The following is a 17,833-nucleotide window of genomic DNA, read 5'->3' as shown; positions in this document are numbered from 1 at the left end:
GCTGAGGAAATCTTTGGCCAGATTTATTACAGTTGAGTGTGAATATATATGGTCGGAGGTGTTTGGATTAATTTCAGCAGAAAGGCGGCTTCCTGCACCTGAACAGGTGAGTGACGTTGGAGCTGAAACTACCTACACCGGGCAGTCCTGTTTACACACAGGGGGCGGAAGCTCAGCCCCTCCCAGAACCCGGGCTGGATCAAATTCTTAGCCTGGGACTGGCTGGGTTAAACAGAGAAACTCCGCCCCACTGGTTGCGATGAAAGAAAAAGGAGCGATCTAGGCTGAAATCCGACAGAAAGGTTAACGCAGCCTGTTTGTTTTCCTCTTTAGGGTTGCTACATTGATCCCACTCCCGCCTCCTCCCGCAGTCAGACCCATCCTGAGCCGGTGAGAGTTGGTGTGACCCGGACCACGGCTGTCCCGCTCTACCCCGGCTCACCCGGCCCTGTCCATCGGTTCACAGCCGAATGTCCTCGGGAGCAGCAGCATAGACTCAACTCTCCGTACAGCGAGAACAAACCGGTTCCCGGACCATTGTCCGTCACACCCGGATATCAGACTGCGTTTTTCCGGGACCACACTGAACACCAACCGGTTACGACATCAGAGGTAAGTGTTGTCTATTATTCTTCACAACTATTCAGCGAGGCGAGGCTCTGTTCGGGATCGGGAGTGAATTTCGTGGGAGAAGAGAGTCCTGACGTGTTCGTGCTAACGAGTCAATTGTCCAGATGGATTAAGAGACGCGAGCTGGGTAATACTGAGTGCGAGCAGAAGGAATCTTTCACCCTGGTAGAAACATATGAAATATCCCACGGGGCAGCGACCCGTCACCGATCTCTCTCGAACAAGAGAAAACAGCAGATGCTGGAAATCTGAGCAACACACACACAAAGCTGGAGGAACTCTGCAGGCCAGGAAGCATCTATGGAAAAACAGTACAGTCACCTTGGAGACCACAGGTAGTGTTCTTAACATCGCACCATTGGTTCCACCGCTCTTCCCTGCAGCAGAAAGGGTTAAATACAATATTAAACTTCCTTCACATTTGAACCACAGTGTCTTGTCGAATCGGTTGGATTTGATTTCAGCGGAACGGCCGCTCCCTGTTCTGAGGACCGCGCACCGACGGGCAGCCGCTTACACACAGACCCTGAGCACCGAGTCTCACAGAACAACAAGGCCCACCTTCCAAATCAGTCAATCATCTGCCCTCTTACCCTTTCCATTCCAGTCCTGATTAAGGGTCTGGTTCCGTAATGCCGCCTGTTTACACCTATCCATAGATGCTGCCTGACCTGCTGAGTTCCTTCCAGCATTCTGCGTGTTGCCATGGTTACGAAAGTTCCGTGTGGGGCGGTGGGCCCATTCTAAGAAATGGCCCACAGTACCCACATTGTCAGAATGTTCTTGGGGAATTAACCTGAGAACAATTCAACGTGTGATATTTATTTCCCATATTTATTCCAACTAACCAGTTGTCTGTGCTTTGGATCAGCGAACAAGGAGATATTTGTGGTTTTTTTAAGCTACTTCTGCTGCTGGTGTTCTTTGTGTTCCTGCTGTTTTCTGTTTCCACGAGTGAGATTTTCCACCGGTCAGGTGAAGTTTAAGATCAGCCCCCACCAATTTCAGAGCAAGGGTGCGAGATGCAAACAGCAAGCACCTTCTCCGTTTCTGGAATTTCCTATTTCAGACCAACACATCTATTGTTCCTGTGTCGATTGAGGGTGTTTTGAACTCTTCTCCTCAATGGCCAGTGGAAGCAAAGACCATAATTCTGTTGAAGGCCGAGATTTTTGATAAACAACGGGCTTGACGTGTTGCAGGGATGCACATGGAGGCATAGGGAATGCAATGTTAGATCAGTTCAGCCGTGATCTCATTATCTGCACAGCAGTTTCGAGGGGCCGGGTGGTCCAATTATGCGTTTTCTTGCGTTGACTGGAAAAAAAATTGGGTTCAGCTTTGTGTGTTAAATGTGTGCCCCAGCTGTATTAACGTATCGAAATTTTGACTAATTCAGTGAGCTAGCCAGCACGGTCCTGGACCGAGGGACGCGCTCCTCGTTCCCCGTTACTGACTCCACAGTCTCCACTGCTCCACGCGCACCAGCTCACCGCCCCGCCCACTGCCCTCGCGCGCACCAGCTCACCGCCCCGCCCACTGCCCTCGCGCGCACCAGCTCGCCGCCCCGCCCACTGCCCTCGCGCGCACCAGCTCATTGCCCCGCCCACTGCCCTCGCGCGCACCACACGTGGCCAACTCATTTGAGCTTTTCAAGCCTCCTCGTCAGCAGTCTGGCTCCATTTCTTCAAATATTGGCTTGTCCGATCTTCTTGCTGTCTAATGCACTCTTAACACTTTCCTTCAGCATTCAAGTTCAAAGTCGTCGATTATTTTGTATTCAGCCTCACTAACAGTCCAGCTCTCACAGCCATACATCGCAACTGGAAATACCATAGACCCGACTCTACGGTTCTTCGTAGACGATGTTATGTCTCTGCGTTTCAGAATTTTATCTAAATTTCCCATTGCTGCCCTGTCCGGAAACAAGAGCTATTTAATTTCCTGGCTGAAGTTACCATCCATAGAAATCTTTGAAACGACAAAATCTGTTACTGTTTCCAGTTCCTTTCCATTTATTACCACGAAGTTGATAGGGCTGGCCGGTATACTTAATATTGAGGAACAAGTCAACTTTTCCACTTTCTTCTTTCACGTTCATTTGAAACCTCCGCAGATCCTTCTCACTTTCAGCCATTGGAGTCGCATCACCCGCATGTCTGAGGCTGTTAATGTTTCATCCGGCATTTTTACAAATCCTCCCTTGGAGTGTCAGGCACCCTGAGCCCATAGGCTGGCCCTGGACTAATCCCACTTATTCTACTTACTGTTATTTAATTATTTATGGTTTCTATATTGCTATATTTCTACACTATTCTTGGTTGGTGCGACTGCAACGAACCCCAATTTCCCTCGGGGTTAGTAAAGTATGTCTGTCTGTCTGTCTAGCTGGCTGTTGATTCCAACAATTTGAGTCCTCGATGCCAGCATTGCTCATGATGTGATCAGTATAGGAATAAAACAAGCAGGGTGGCCGTATGCAGCCTTATCGCACTTGTATCCCAATCCTGAACCAGTTTGTTGTTCGGTGGTCAGTTCTAACTGTTTCAGCGACAGGTTACTGTCGATGCAATGCTCCTCAGACAGGATGAAGAGGTCAATACTCCCCAATGCCATTAGGCTTTACAATTCAACTGCCAGGACTTAAGAACTTTTTTTAAAGCTATTATTAATGCTTTTTGAGTTAGTGATTTAGATGCATATCATATTATTACTGAGTTAAGTATTGTATGTAATGAGTTTTTGCTACAACAAGTGTATGGGACATTGGAAAAAATGTTGAATTTCCCCATGGGGATGAATAAAGTATCTATCTATCTATCTATCTATCTATCTTATTGATCTTCGTACAAGTTTCTCATAAGGCACATCAGATGTCCAGGTATCCCCATTTATTTAAGGATTTGCCACAGTTTATGTGGTCCACACTGTTGAAGGTTTTAAAATAGTCAATAAAACACAGATAAATACTTTTCTGGAATTCTCTCGATTTCTCTGTTATCCAGCGTAAGTTAGCAATTTGGAGCACAGCGCAACTGCCTCTAACTCTTCTAAAACCAGCTTGTACATCCAGCAGTTGTCGTTCCATGTATTGCTGGAGGCTTGCTTGCATGATCTTAAACAATACCTTGCTAGCATGTGAAATTAGTGAAATTGTTCGTTAATATGACATTTCTTTACATTTCCCTTCTTGGGAATTGGGATATAAACTGTTTTTTTTTCAATCTGAAGGCCATTTTTAGGTTTACCAGATTGCATGCAAATTGCATGCAGCACTTTCACAGCATAGCATTTTTAAATTTTTAAACAATTCAACTGAATTCCTTTTTCATCCTGCAGCCTTATTGTTGGCAAAGTTTTCAATTCGACTTCACTTTCCAGAATATCTGGCTCTGGATCGACGAGGAAGTCACTGCAGGTGTCTTTGCTACTGGGATATTTCCTGTACAATTCTTCTATGTGCTCCTGCCATTTCTTTTTGATATATTTGCTTCGATATAGTCCTTCCTTTTTTTTTTTGACGTTTCCCATGCTCATTCTTGCATGAAATGTTCTTTAATTTCTGAAAACTTCTAGAATAGATCTCGTTTTTTTTTCTAATGTTGGCTTCTTCAGTTTTTTTTTGCATCGCTCCTTTAAGGAAGTATCCGCATCTTTCCCTGATATCTTCTTTAACTTTGTGATCAGTTGGAAGCATTTGTTCCAATCTCCATTGGCCTTCACGTCTCTTCACTGCTCAGCCTCCGCAGAAAGCCAATTTGCTTTCCCGGCCTCCATTGTGTTTGCAATACTTTTTGTTGGCACCTCTTGTATAACGATCCTCACTTCTATCCATAGTTCTTCTGGCTTTCTCTCCACCAAGTTTAATCCATGAATCTGTTCTTCACCTCCACGTCATGTTCTTGAGGGATGCGATCAACATCAAACTCCTGGTCCGTAGCTTTTCCTGATGGTCTTCAGTTTCATTCTGAATATTGCAACAAGGAGCTCCTGGTCTGAGATTGTCAGAGACCAGAGGGACTGATGAGTTCACTCACTGCGGCGACACGGGGCTGTGAAGGGGAGTTTGCCACGCTGTCCTTCAGCAGTCAGGGTACTGAGTGCAGGAGTTGGGAGCTCCTGGTCTGAGATTGTCAGAGACCAGAGGGACTGATGAGTTCACTCACTGCGGCGACACGGGGCTGTGAAGGGGTGTTTGCCAAGCTGTCCTTCAGCAGTCAGGGTACTTAGTGCAGGAGTTGGGAGCTCCTGGTCTGAGATTGTCAGAGACCAGAGGGACTGAAGAGTTCACTCACTGCGGCGACACGGGGCTGTGAAGGGGTGTTTGCCACGCTGTCCTTCAGCAGTCAGGGTACTGAGTGCAGGAGTTGGGAACTCCTGGTCTGAGATTGTCAGAGACCAGAGGGACTGATGAGTTCACTCACTGCGGCGACACGGGGCTGTGAAGGGGTGTTTGCCACGCTGTCCTTCAGCAGTCAGGGTACTGAGTGCAGGAGTTGGGAGCTCCTGGTCTGAGATTGTCAGGGACCAGAGGGACTGATGAGTTCACTCACTGCGGCGACACGGGCTGTGAAGGGGTGTTTGCCACGCTGTCCTTCAGCAGTCAGGGTACTGAGTGCAGGAGTTGGGAGCTCCTGGTCTGAGATTGTCAGAGACCAGAGGGACTGATGAGTTCACTCACTGCGGCGACACGGGGCTGTGAAGGGGTGTTTGCCACGCTGTCCTTCAGCAGTCAGGGTACTGAATGCAGGAGTTGGGAGCTCCTGGTCTGAGATTGTCAGAGACCAGAGGGACTGATGAGTTCACTCGATGCGGCGACACGGGGCTGTGAAGGGGTGTTTACCACGCTGTCCTTCAGCAGTCAGGGTACTGAGTGCAGGAGTTGGGAGCTCCTGGTCTGAGATTGTCAGGGACCAGAGGGACTGATGAGTTCACTCGATGCGGCGACACGGGGCTGTGAAGGGGTGTTTGCCACGCTGTCCTTCAGCAGTCAGGGTACTGAGTGCAGGAGTTGGGAGCTCCTGGTCTGAGATTGTCAGAGGCCAGAGTGACTGATGGGTTCACTCGATGCGGCGACACGGGGCCGTGAAGGGGTGTTTACCACGCTGTCCTTCAGCACTCAGGGTACTGAGTGCAGGAGTTGGGAGCTCCTGGTCTGAGATTGTCAGAGACCAGAGGGACTGATGAGTTCACTCGATGCGGCGACACGGGGCTGTGAAGGGGTGTTTGCCACGCTGTCCTTCAGCAGTCAGGGTACTGAGTGCAGGAGTTGGGAGCTCCTGGTCTGAGATTTCAGAGACCAGAGGGACTGATGAGTTCACTCGATGCGGCGACACGGGGCTGTGAAGGGGTGTTTGCCACGCTGTCCTTCAGCAGTCAGGGTACTGAGTGCAGGAGTTGGGAGCTCCTGGTCTGAGATTGTCAGAGACCAGAGGGACTGATGAGTTCACTCACTGCGGCGACACGGGCTGTGAAGCGGTGTTTGCCACGCTGTCCTTCAGCAGTCAGGGTACTGAGTGCAGGAGTTGGGAGCTCCTGGTCTGAGATTGTCAGAGACCAGAGGGACTGATGAGTTCACTCAATGCGGCGACACGGGGCTGTGAAGGGGAGTTTACCACGCTGTCCTTCAACAGTCAGGGTACTGAGTGCAGGAGTTGGGAGCTCCTGGTCTGAGATTGTCAGAGACCAGAGGGACTGATGAGTTCACTCAATGCGGCGACACGGGGCTGTGAAGGGGTGTTTGCCACGCTGTCCTTCAACAGTCAGGGTACTGAATGCAGGAGTTGGGAGCTCCTGGTCTGAGATTGTCAGAGACCAGAGGGACTGATGAGTTCACTCGATGCGGCGACACGGGGCTGTGAAGGGGTGTTTACCACGCTGTCCTTCAGCAGTCAGGGTACTGAGTGCATGAGTTGGGAGCTCCTGGTCTGAGATTGTCAGAGACCAGAGGGACTGATGAGTTCACTCGATGCGGCGACACGGGGCTGTGAAGGGGTGTTTGCCACGCTGTCCTTCAGCAGTCAGGGTACTGAGTGCAGGAGTTGGGAGCTCCTGGTCTGAGATTGTCAGAGACCAGAGGGACTGATGAGTTCACTCAATGCGGCGACACGGGGCTGTGAAGGGGTGTTTGCCACGCTGTCCTTCAACAGTCAGGGTACTGAATGCAGGAGTTGGGAGCTCCTGGTCTGAGATTGTCAGAGACCAGAGGGACTGATGAGTACACTCGATGCGGCGACACGGGGCTGTGAAGGGGTGTTTACCACGCTGTCCTTCAGCAGTCAGGGTACTGAGTGCAGGAGTTGGGAGCTCCTGGTCTGAGATTGTCAGAGACCAGAGGGACTGATGAGTTCACTCGATGCGGCGACACGGGGCTGTGAAGGGGTGTTTGCCACGCTGTCCTTCAACAGTCAGGGTACTGAGTGCAGGAGTTGGGAGCTCCTGGTCTGAGATTGTCAGAGACCAGAGGGACTGATGAGTTCACTCAATGCGGCGACACGGGGCTGTGAAGGGGTGTTTGCCACGCTGTCCTTCAACAGTCAGGGTACTGAGTGCAGGAGTTGGGAGCTCCTGGTCTGAGATTGTCAGAGACCAGAGGGACTGATGGGTTCACTCGATGCGGCGACACGGGGCCGTGAAGGGGTGTTTACCACGCTGTCCTTCAGCAGTCAGGGTACTGAGTGCAGGAGTTGGGTGCTCCTGGTCGTAGATTGTCAGAGACCAGAGGGACTGATGAGTTCACTCGATGCGGCGACACGGGGCTGTGAAGGGGTGTTTGCCACGCTGGCCTTCAGCACTCAGGGTACTGAGTGCAGGAGTTGGGAGCTCCTGGTCTGAGATTGTCAGAGACCAGAGGGACTGATGAGTTCACTCAATGCGGCGACACGGGGCTGTGAAGGGGTGTTTGCCACGCTGTCCTTCAGCAGTCAGGGTACTGAGTGCAGGAGTTGGGAGCTCCTGGTCTGAGATTGTCAGAGAACAGAGGGACTGATGGGTTCACTCAATGCGGCGACACGGGGCTGTGAAGGGGTGTTTGCCACGCTGTCCTTCAGCAGTCAGGGTACTGAGTGCAGGAGTTGGGAGCTCCTGGTCTGAGATTGTCAGGGACCAGAGGGACTGATGAGTTCACTCACTGCGGCGACACGGGCTGTGAAGGGGTTTTTGCCACGCTGTCCTTCAGCAGTCAGGGTACTGAGTGCAGGAGTTGGGAGCTCCTGGTCTGAGATTGTCAGAGGCCAGAGGGACTGATGGGTTCACTCGATGTGGCGACACGGGCCGTGAAGGGGTGTTTACCACGCTGTCCTTCAGCAGTCAGGGTACAGAGTGCAGGAGTTGGGAGCTCCTGGTCTGAGATTGTCAGAGACCAGAGGGACTGATGAGCTCACTCGATGCGGCGACACGGGGCTGTGAAGGGGTGTTTGCCACGCTGTCCTTCAGCAGTCAGAGTACTGAGTGCAGGAGTTGGGAGCTCCTGGTCTGAGATTGTCAGAGACCAGAGGGACTGATGAGTTCACTCGATGCGGCGACACGGGGCTGTGAAGGGGTGTTTGCCACGCTGTCTTTCAGCAGTCAGGGTACTGAATGCAGGAGTTGGGAGCTCCTGGTCTGAGATTGTCAGAGACCAGAGGGACTGATGAGCTCAATCGATGCGGCGACACGGGGCTGTGAAGGGGTGTTTGCCACGCTGTCCTTCAGCTGTCAGGGTACTGAGTGCAGGAGTTGGGAGCTCCTGGTCTGAGATTGTCAGAGACCAGAGGGACTGATGAGTTCACTCACTGCGGCGACACGGGCTGTGAAGCGGTGTTTGCCACGCTGTCCTTCAGCAGTCAGGGTACTGAGTGCAGGAGTTGGGAGCTCCTGGTCTGAGATTGTCAGAGACCAGAGGGACTGATGAGTTCACTCAATGCGGCGACACGGGGCTGTGAAGGGGTGTTTGCCACGCTGTCCTTCAGCAGTCAGGGTACTGAGTGCAGGAGTTGGGAGCTCCTGGTCTGAGATTGTCAGAGACCAGAGGGACTGATGAGTTCACTCGATGCGGCGACACGGGGCTGTGAAGGGGAGTTTACCACGCTGTCCTTCAACAGTCAGGGTACTGAGTGCAGGAGTTGGGAGCTCCTGGTCTGAGATTGTCAGAGACCAGAGGGACTGATGAGTTCACTCAATGCGGCGACACGGGGCTGTGAAGGGGTGTTTGCCACGCTGTCCTTCAACAGTCAGGGTACTGAATGCAGGAGTTGGGAGCTCCTGGTCTGAGATTGTCAGAGACCAGAGGGACTGATGAGTTCACTCGATGCGGCGACACGGGGCTGTGAAGGGGTGTTTACCACGCTGTCCTTCAGCAGTCAGGGTACTGAGTGCATGAGTTGGGAGCTCCTGGTCTGAGATTGTCAGAGACCAGAGGGACTGATGAGTTCACTCGATGCGGCGACACGGGGCTGTGAAGGGTTGTTTGCCACGCTGTCCTTCAGCAGTCAGGGTACTGAGTGCAGGAGTTGGGAGCTCCTGGTCTGAGATTGTCAGAGACCAGAGGGACTGATGAGTTCACTCAATGCGGCGACACGGGGCTGTGAAGGGGTGTTTGCCACGCTGTCCTTCAACAGTCAGGGTACTGAATGCAGGAGTTGGGAGCTCCTGGTCTGAGATTGTCAGAGACCAGAGGGACTGATGATTTCACTCGATGCGGCGACACGGGGCTGTGAAGGGGTGTTTGCCACGCTGTCCTTCAGCAGTCAGGGTACTGAGTGCAGGAGTTGGGAGCTCCTGGTCTGAGATTGTCAGAGACCAGAGGGACTGATGATTTCACTCGATGCGGCGACACGGGGCTGTGAAGGGGTGTTTGCCACGCTGTCCTTCAGCAGTCAGGGTACTGAGTGCAGGAGTTGGGAGCTCCTGGTCTGAGATTGTCAGAGACCAGAGGGACTGATGAGTTCACTCACTGCGGCGACACGGGGCTGAGAAGGGGTGTTTGCCACGCTGTCCTTCAACAGTCAGGGTACTGAGTGCAGGAGTTGGGAGCTCCTGGTCTGAGATTGTCAGAGACCAGAGGGACTGATGAGTTCACTCAATGCGGCGACACGGGGCTGTGAAGGGGTGTTTACCACGCTGTCCTTCAGCAGTCAGGGTACTGAGTGCAGGAGTTGGGAGCTCCTGGTCTGAGATTGTCAGAGACCAGAGGGACTGATGAGTTCACTCGATGCGGCGACACGGGGCTGTGAAGGGTTGTTTGCGACGCTGTCCTTCAGCACTCAGGGTACTGAGTGCAGGAGTTGGGAGCTCCTGGTCTGAGATTGTCAGAGACCAGAGGGACTGATGAGTTCATTCAATGCGGCGACACGGGGCTGTGAAGGGGTGTTTGCCACGCTGTCCTTCAGCAGTCAGGGTACTGAGTGCAGGAGTTGGGAGCTCCTGGTCTGAGATTGTCAGAGACCAGAGGGACTGATGAGTTCACTCAATGCGGCGACACGGGGCTGAGAAGGGGTGTTTGCCACGCTGTCCTTCAGCAGTCAGGGTACTGAGTGCAGGAGTTTGGAGCTCCTGGTCTGAGATTGTCAGAGAACAGAGGGACTGATGAGTTCACTCAATGCGGCGACACGGGGCTGTGAAGGGGTGTTTGCCACGCTGTCCTTCAGCAGTCAGGGTACTGAGTGCAGGAGTTGGGAGCTCCTGTTCTGATATTGTCAGAGACCAGAGGGACTGATGAGTTCACTCACTGCGGCGACACGGGGCTGTGAAGGGGTGTTTGCCACGCTGTCCTTCAGCAGTCAGGGTACTGAGTGCAGGAGTTGGGAGCTCCTGGTCTGAGATTGTCAGGGACCAGAGGGACTGATGAGTTCACTCACTGCGGCGACACGGGCTGTGAAGGGGTTTTTACCACGCTGTCCTTCAGCAGTCAAGGTACTGAGTGCAGGAGTTGGGAGCTCCTGGTCTGAGATTGTCAGAGACCAGAGGGACTGATGAGTTCACTCAATGCGGCGACACGGGGCTGTGAAGGGGTGTTTGCCACGCTGTCCTTCAGCAGTCAGGGTACTGAGTGCAGGAGTTGGGAGCTCCTGTTCTGATATTGTCAGAGACCAGAGGGACTGATGAGTTCACTCACTGCGGCGACACGGGGCTGTGAAGGGGTGTTTGCCACGCTGTCCTTCAGCAGTCAGGGTACTGAGTGCAGGAGTTGGGAGCTCCTGGTCTGAGATTGTCAGAGACCAGAGGGACTGATGAGCTCACTCGATGCGGCGACACGGGGCTGTGAAGGTGTGTTTGCCACGCTGTCCTTCAGCAGTCAGGGTACTGAGTGCAGGAGTTGGGAGCTCCTGGTCTGAGATTGTCAGAGACCAGTGGGACTGATGAGTTCATTCAATGCGGCGACACGGGGCTGTGAAGGGGTGTTTGCCACGCTGACCTTCAGCAGTCAGGGTACTGAGTGCAGGAGTTGGGAGCTCCTGTTCTGAGAGTGTCAGAGACCAGTGGGACTGATGAGTTCCCTCGATGCGGCGACACGGGGCTGTGAAGGGGTGTTTGCCACGCTGTCCTTCAGCACTCAGGGTACTGAGTGCAGGAGTTGGGAGCTCCTGGTCTGAGATTGTCAGCGACCAGAGGGACTGATGAGTTCACTCGATGCGGCGACACGGGGCTGTGAAGTGGAGTTAACCACGCTGTCCTTCAACAGTCAGGGTACTGAGTGCAGGAGTTGGGAGCTCCTGGTCTGAGATTGTCAGAGACCAGAGGGACTGATGAGTTCACTCAATGCGGCGACACGGGGCTGTGCAGGGGTGTTTGCCACGCTGTCCTTCAGCAGTCAGGGTACTGAGTGCAGGAGTTGGGAGCTCCTGGTCTGAGATTGTCAGAGACCAGAGGGACTGATGAGCTCACTCACTGTGGCGACAGGGGGCTGTGAAGGGGTGTTTACCACGCTGTTCTCCAGCAGTCAGGGTACTGAGTGCAGGAGTTGGGAGCTCCTGGTCTGAGATTGTCAGAGACCAGAGGGACTGATGAGCTCACTCACTGTGGCGACAGGGGGCTGTGAAGGGGTGTTTACCACGCTGTCCTTCAGCAGTCAGGGTACTGAGTGCAGGAGTTGGGAGCTCCTGGTCTGAGAGTGTCAGAGACCAGAGGGACTGATGAGCTCACTCGATGCGGCGACACGGGGCTGTGAAGGGGTGTTTACCACGCTGTCCTTCAACAGTCAGGGTACTGAGTGCAGGAGTTGGGAGCTCCTGGTCTGAGATTGTCAGAGACCAGAGGGACTGATGAGTTCACTCAATGCGGCGACACGGGGCTGTGAAGGGGTGTTTGACTCGCTGTCCTTCAGCAGTCAGGGTACTGAGTGCAGGAGTTGGGAGCTCCTGGTCTGAGATTGTCAGAGACCAGAGGGACTGATGAGTTCACTCACTGCGGCGACACGGGGCTGTGCAGGGGTGTTTGCCACGCTGTCCTTCAGCAGTCAGGGTACTGAGTGCAGGAGTTGGGAGCTCCTGGTCTGAGATTGTCAGAGACCAGAGGGACTGATGAGTTCACTCGATGCGGCGACACGGGGCTGTGAAGGGGTGTTTGCCACGCTGTCTTTCAACAGTCAGGGTACTGAGTGCAGGAGTTGGGAGCTCCTGGTCTGAGATTGTCAGAGACCAGAGGGACTGAAGGGTTCACTCGATGCGGCGACACGGGGCCGTGAAGGGGTGTTTACCACGCTGTCCTTCAGCAGTCAGGGTACTGAGTGCAGGAGTTGGGTGCTCCTGGTCGTAGATTGTCAGAGACCAGAGGGACTGATGAGTTCACTCGATGCGGCGACACGGGGCTGTGAAGGGTTGTTTGCGACGCTGTCCTTCAGCACTCAGGGTACTGAGTGCAGGAGTTGGGAGCTCCTGGTCTGAGATTGTCAGAGACCAGAGGGACTGATGAGTTCATTCAATGCGGCGACACGGGGCTGTGAAGGGGTGTTTGCCACGCTGTCCTTCAGCAGTCAGGGTACTGAGTGCAGGAGTTGGGAGCTCCTGGTCTGAGATTGTCAGAGACCAGAGGGACTGATGAGTTCACTCGATGCGGCGACACGGGGCTGTGAAGGGGTGTTTGCCACGCTGTCTTTCAACAGTCAGGGTACTGAGTGCAGGAGTTGGGAGCTCCTGGTCTGAGATTGTCAGAGACCAGAGGGACTGAAGGGTTCACTCGATGCGGCGACACGGGGCCGTGAAGGGGTGTTTACCACGCTGTCCTTCAGCAGTCAGGGTACTGAGTGCAGGAGTTGGGAGCTCCTGGTCTGAGATTGTCAGGGACCAGAGGGACTGATGAGTTCACTCGATGCGGCGACACGGGGCTGTGAAGGGGTGTTTGCCACGCTGTCCTTCAGCAGTCAGGGTACTGAGTGCAGGAGTTGGGGGCTCCTGGTCGTAGATTGTCAGAGACCAGAGGGACTGATGAGTTCACTCGATGCGGCGACACGGGGCTGTGAAGGGTTGTTTGCGACGCTGTCCTTCAGCACTCAGGGTTCTGAGTGCAGGAGTTGGGAGCTCCTGGTCTGAGATTGTCAGAGACCAGAGGGACTGATGAGTTCATTCAATGCGGCGACACGGGGCTGTGAAGGGGTGTTTGCCACGCTGTCCTTCAGCAGTCAGGGTACTGAGTGCAGGAGTTGGGAGCTCCTGGTCTGAGATTGTCAGAGACCAGAGGGACTGATGAGTTCACTCAATGCGGCGACACGGGGCTGAGAAGGGGTGTTTGCCACGCTGTCCTTCAGCAGTCAGGGTACTGAGTGCAGGAGTTTGGAGCTCCTGGTCTGAGATTGTCAGAGAACAGAGGGACTGATGAGTTCACTCACTGCGGCGACACGGGTCTGTGAAGGGGTGTTTGCCACGCTGTCCTTCAGCAGTCAGGGTACTGAGTGCAGGAGTTGGGAGCTCCTGGTCTGAGATTGTCAGGGACCAGAGGGACTGATGAGTTCACTCACTGCGGCGACACGGGCTATGAAGGGGTTTTTACCACGCTGTCCTTCAGCAGTCAAGGTACTGAGTGCAGGAGTTGGGAGCTCCTGGTCTGAGATTGTCAGAGACCAGAGGGACTGATGAGTTCACTCAATGCGGCGACACGGGGCTGTGAAGGGTTGTTTGCCACGCTGTCCTTCAGCAGTCAGGGTACTGAGTGCAGGAGTTGGGAGCTCCTGTTCTGATATTGTCAGAGACCAGAGGGACTGATGAGTTCACTCACTGCGGCGACACGGGGCTGTGAAGGGGTGTTTGCCACGCTGTCCTTCAGCAGTCAGGGTACTGAGTGCAGGAGTTGGGAGCTCCTGGTCTGAGATTGTCAGAGACCAGAGGGACTGATGAGTTCACTCACTGCGGCGACACGGGGCTGTGAAGGGGTGTTTGCCACGCTGTCCTTCAGCAGTCAGGGTACTGAGTGCAGGAGTTGGGAGCTCCTGGTCTGAGATTGTCAGAGACCAGAGGGACTGATGAGTTCACTCACTGCGGCGACACGGGGCTGTGAAGGGGTGTTTGCCACGCTGTCCTTCAGCAGTCAGGGTACTGAGTGCAGGAGTTGGGAGCTCCTGGTCTGAGATTGTCAGAGACCAGAGGGACTGATGAGTTCACTCGATGCGGCGACACGGGGCCGTGAAGTAGTGTTGGCCACGCTGTCCTTCAGCAGTCAGGGTACTGAGTGCAGGAGTTGGGAGCTCCTGGTCTGAGATTGTCAGAGACCAGAGGGACTGATGAGCTCACTCGATGCGGCGACACGGGGCTGTGAAGGGGTGTTTGCCACGCTGTCCTACAGCAGTCAGGGTACTGAGTGCAGGAGTTGGGAGCTCCTGGTCTGAGATTGTCAGAGACCAGTGGGACTGATGAGTTCATTCAATGCGGCGACACGGGGCTGTGAAGGGGTGTTTGCCACGCTGACCTTCAGCAGTCAGGGTACTGAGTGCAGGAGTTGGGAGCTCCTGTTCTGAGAGTGTCAGAGACCAGTGGGACTGATGAGTTCCCTCGATGCGGCGACACGGGGCTGTGAAGGGGTGTTTGCCACGCTGTCCTTCAGCACTCAGGGTACTGAGTGCAGGAGTTGGGAGCTCCTGGTCTGAGAGTGTCTGAGACCAGAGGGACTGATGAGTTCACTCGATGCGGCGACACGGGGCTGTGAAGTGGAGTTAACCACGCTGTCCTTCAACAGTCAGGGTACTGAGTGCAGGAGTTGGGAGCTCCTGGTCTGAGATTGTCAGAGACCAGAGGGACTGATGAGTTCAATCAATGCGGCGACACGGGGCTGTGAAGGGGTGTTTGCCACGCTGTCCTTCAGCAGTCAGGGTACTGAGTGCAGGAGTTGGGAGCTCCTGGTCTGAGATTGTTAGAGACCAGAGGGACTGATGAGCTCACTCACTGTGGCGACAGGGGGCTGTGAAGGGGTGTTTGCCACGCTGTCCTCCAGCAGTCAGGGTACTGAGTGCAGGAGTTGGGAGCTCCTGATCTGAGATTGTCAGAGACCAGAGGGACTGATGACCTCACTCGATGCGGCGACACGGGGCTGTGAAGGGGTGTTTGCCACGCTGTCCTTCAGCAGTCAGGGTACTGAGTGCCGGAGTTGGGAGCTCCTGGTCTGAGATTGTCAGAGACCAGAGGGACAGATGAGTTCCTTCGATGCGGCGACACGGGGCTGTGAAGGGGTGTTTGCCACGCTGTCTTTCAGCAGTCAGGGTACTGAGTGCAGGAGTTGGGAGCTCCTGGTCTGAGATTGTCAGGGACGAGAGGGACTGATGAGTTCACTCACTGCGGCGACACGGGCTGTGAAGAGGTGTTTGCCACGCTGTCCTTCAGCAGTCAGGGTACTGAGTGCAGGAGTTGGGAGCTCCTGGTCTGAGATTGTCAGAGACCAGAGGGACCGATGAGTTCACTCAATGCGGCGACACGGGGCTGTGAAGGGGTGTTTGACTCGCTGTCCTTCAGCAGTCAGGGTACTGAGTGCAGGAGTTGGGAGCTCCTGGTCTGAGATTGTCAGAGACCAGAGGGACTGAAGAGTGCACTCACTGCGGCGACACGGGGCTTTTGAAGGGGTGTTTGCCACGCTGTCCTTCAGCAGTCAGGGTACTGAGTGCAGGAGTTGGGAGCTCCTGGTCTGAGATTGTCAGAGACCAGAGGGACTGATGAGTTCACTCGATGCGGCGACACGGGGCTGTGAAGGGGTGTTTGCCACGCTGTCCTTCAACAGTCAGGGTACTGAGTGCAGGAGTTGGGAGCTCCTGGTCTGAGATTGTCAGAGACCAGAGGGACTGATGAGTTCACTCAATGCGGCGACACGGGGCTGTGAAGGGGTCTTTGCCACGCTGTCCATCAACAGTCAGGGTACTGAGTGCAGGAGTTGGGAGCTCCTGGTCTGAGATTGTCAGAGACCAGAGGGACTGATGGGTTCACTCGATGCGCGACACGGGGCCGTGAAGGGGTGTTTACCACGCTGTCCTTCAGCAGTCAGGGTACTGAGTGCAGGAGTTGGGTGCTCCTGGTCGTAGATTGTCAGAGACCAGAGGGACTGTTGAGTTCACTGGATGCGGCGACACGGGGCTGTGAAGGGTTGTTTGCCACGCTGTCCATCAGCACTCAGGGTACTGAATGCAGGAATTGGGAGCTCCTGGTCTGAGATTGTCAGAGACCAGAGGGACTGATGAGTTCATTCAATGCGGCGACACGGGGTTGTGAAGGGGTGTTTGCCACGCTGTCCTTCAGCAGTCAGGGTACTGAGTGCAGGAGTTGGGAGCTCCTGGTCTGAGATTGTCAGAGACCAGAGGGACTGATGAGTTCACTCAATGCGGCGACACGGGGCTGTGAAGGGGTGTTTGCCACGCTGTCCTTCAGCAGTCAGGGTACTGAGTGCAGGAGTTGGGAGCTCCTGGTCTGAGATTGTCAGAGAACAGAGGGACTGATGAGTTCACTCACTGCGGCGACACGGGGCTGTGAAGGGGTGTTTGCCACGCTGTCCTTCAGCAGTCAGGGTACTGAGTGCAGGAGTTGGGAGCTCCTGGTCTGAGATTGTCAAGGACCAGAGGGACTGATGAGTTCACTCACTGCGGCGACACGGGCTGTGAAGGGGTTTTTACCACGCTGTCCTTCAGCAGTCAGGGTACTGAGTGCAGGAGTTGGGAGCTCCTGGTCTGAGATTGTCAGAGACCAGAGGGACTGATGAGTTCACTCAATGCGGCGACACGGGGCTGTGAAGGGGTGTTTGCCACGCTGTCCTTCAGCAGTCAGGGTACTGAGTGCAGGAGTTGGGAGCTCCTGGTCTGAGATTGTCAGGGACCAGAGGGACTGATGAGTTCACTCACTGCGGCGACACGGGCTGTGAAGAGGTGTTTGCCACGCTGTCCTTCAGCAGTCAGGGTACTGAGTGCAGGAGTTGGGAGCTCCTGGTCTGAGATTGTCAGAGACCAGAGGGACCGATGAGTTCACTCAATGCGGCGACACGGGGCTGTGAAGGGGTGTTTGACTCGCTGTCCTTCAGCAGTCAGGGTACTGAGTGCAGGAGTTGGGAGCTCCTGGTCTGAGATTGTCAGAGACCAGAGGGACTGATGAGTTCACTCACTGCGGCGACACGGGGCTTTTGAAGGGGTGTTTGCCACGCTGTCCTTCAGCAGTCAGGGTACTGAGTGCAGGAGTTGGGAGCTCCTGGTCTGAGATTGTCAGAGACCAGAGGGACTGATGAGTTCACTCGATGCGGCGACACGGGGCTGTGAAGGGGTGTTTGCCACGCTGTCCTTCAACAGTCAGGGTACTGAGTGCAGGAGTTGGGAGCTCCTGGTCTGAGATTGTCAGAGACCAGAGGGACTGATGAGTTCACTCAATGCGGCGACACGGGGCTGTGAAGGGGTCTTTGCCACGCTGTCCATCAACAGTCAGGGTACTGAGTGCAGGAGTTGGGAGCTCCTGGTCTGAGATTGTCAGAGACCAGAGGGACTGATGGGTTCACTCGATGCGCGACACGGGGCCGTGAAGGGGTGTTTACCACGCTGTCCTTCAGCAGTCAGGGTACTGAGTGCAGGAGTTGGGTGCTCCTGGTCGTAGATTGTCAGAGACCAGAGGGACTGATGAGTTCACTGGATGCGGCGACACGGGGCTGTGAAGGGTTGTTTGCCACGCTGTCCTTCAGCACTCAGGGTACTGAGTGCAGGAATTGGGAGCTCCTGGTCTGAGATTGTCAGAGACCAGAGGGACTGATGAGTTCATTCAATGCGGCGACACGGGGTTGT

At 54.3% G+C, this 17,833-nt stretch overlaps 1 protein-coding gene across 1 annotated transcript in view; it reads left to right on the top strand.

The window, feature by feature from the left end:
* The first annotated feature begins 479 nt into the window (after nt 1–479).
* Nucleotides 480–17,833, top strand: part of LOC140720761 (NACHT, LRR and PYD domains-containing protein 3-like) — a 432,530-nt gene continuing 415,176 nt past the window's right edge. Inside the window, exon 1 of the mRNA XM_073035591.1 lies at nt 480–612. The gene's annotated coding sequence lies outside the window, so the exon portion shown is untranslated. The remainder of the gene's footprint in view (nt 613–17,833) is intronic.

This window comes from Hemitrygon akajei, unplaced genomic scaffold (assembly GCF_048418815.1).
Source record: "Hemitrygon akajei unplaced genomic scaffold, sHemAka1.3 Scf000046, whole genome shotgun sequence".
Taxonomy (NCBI): domain Eukaryota; kingdom Metazoa; phylum Chordata; class Chondrichthyes; order Myliobatiformes; family Dasyatidae; genus Hemitrygon; species Hemitrygon akajei.
Note: the sequence above shows the minus strand (reverse complement) of the source record. Positions and strands in the feature narration are given on the sequence as shown.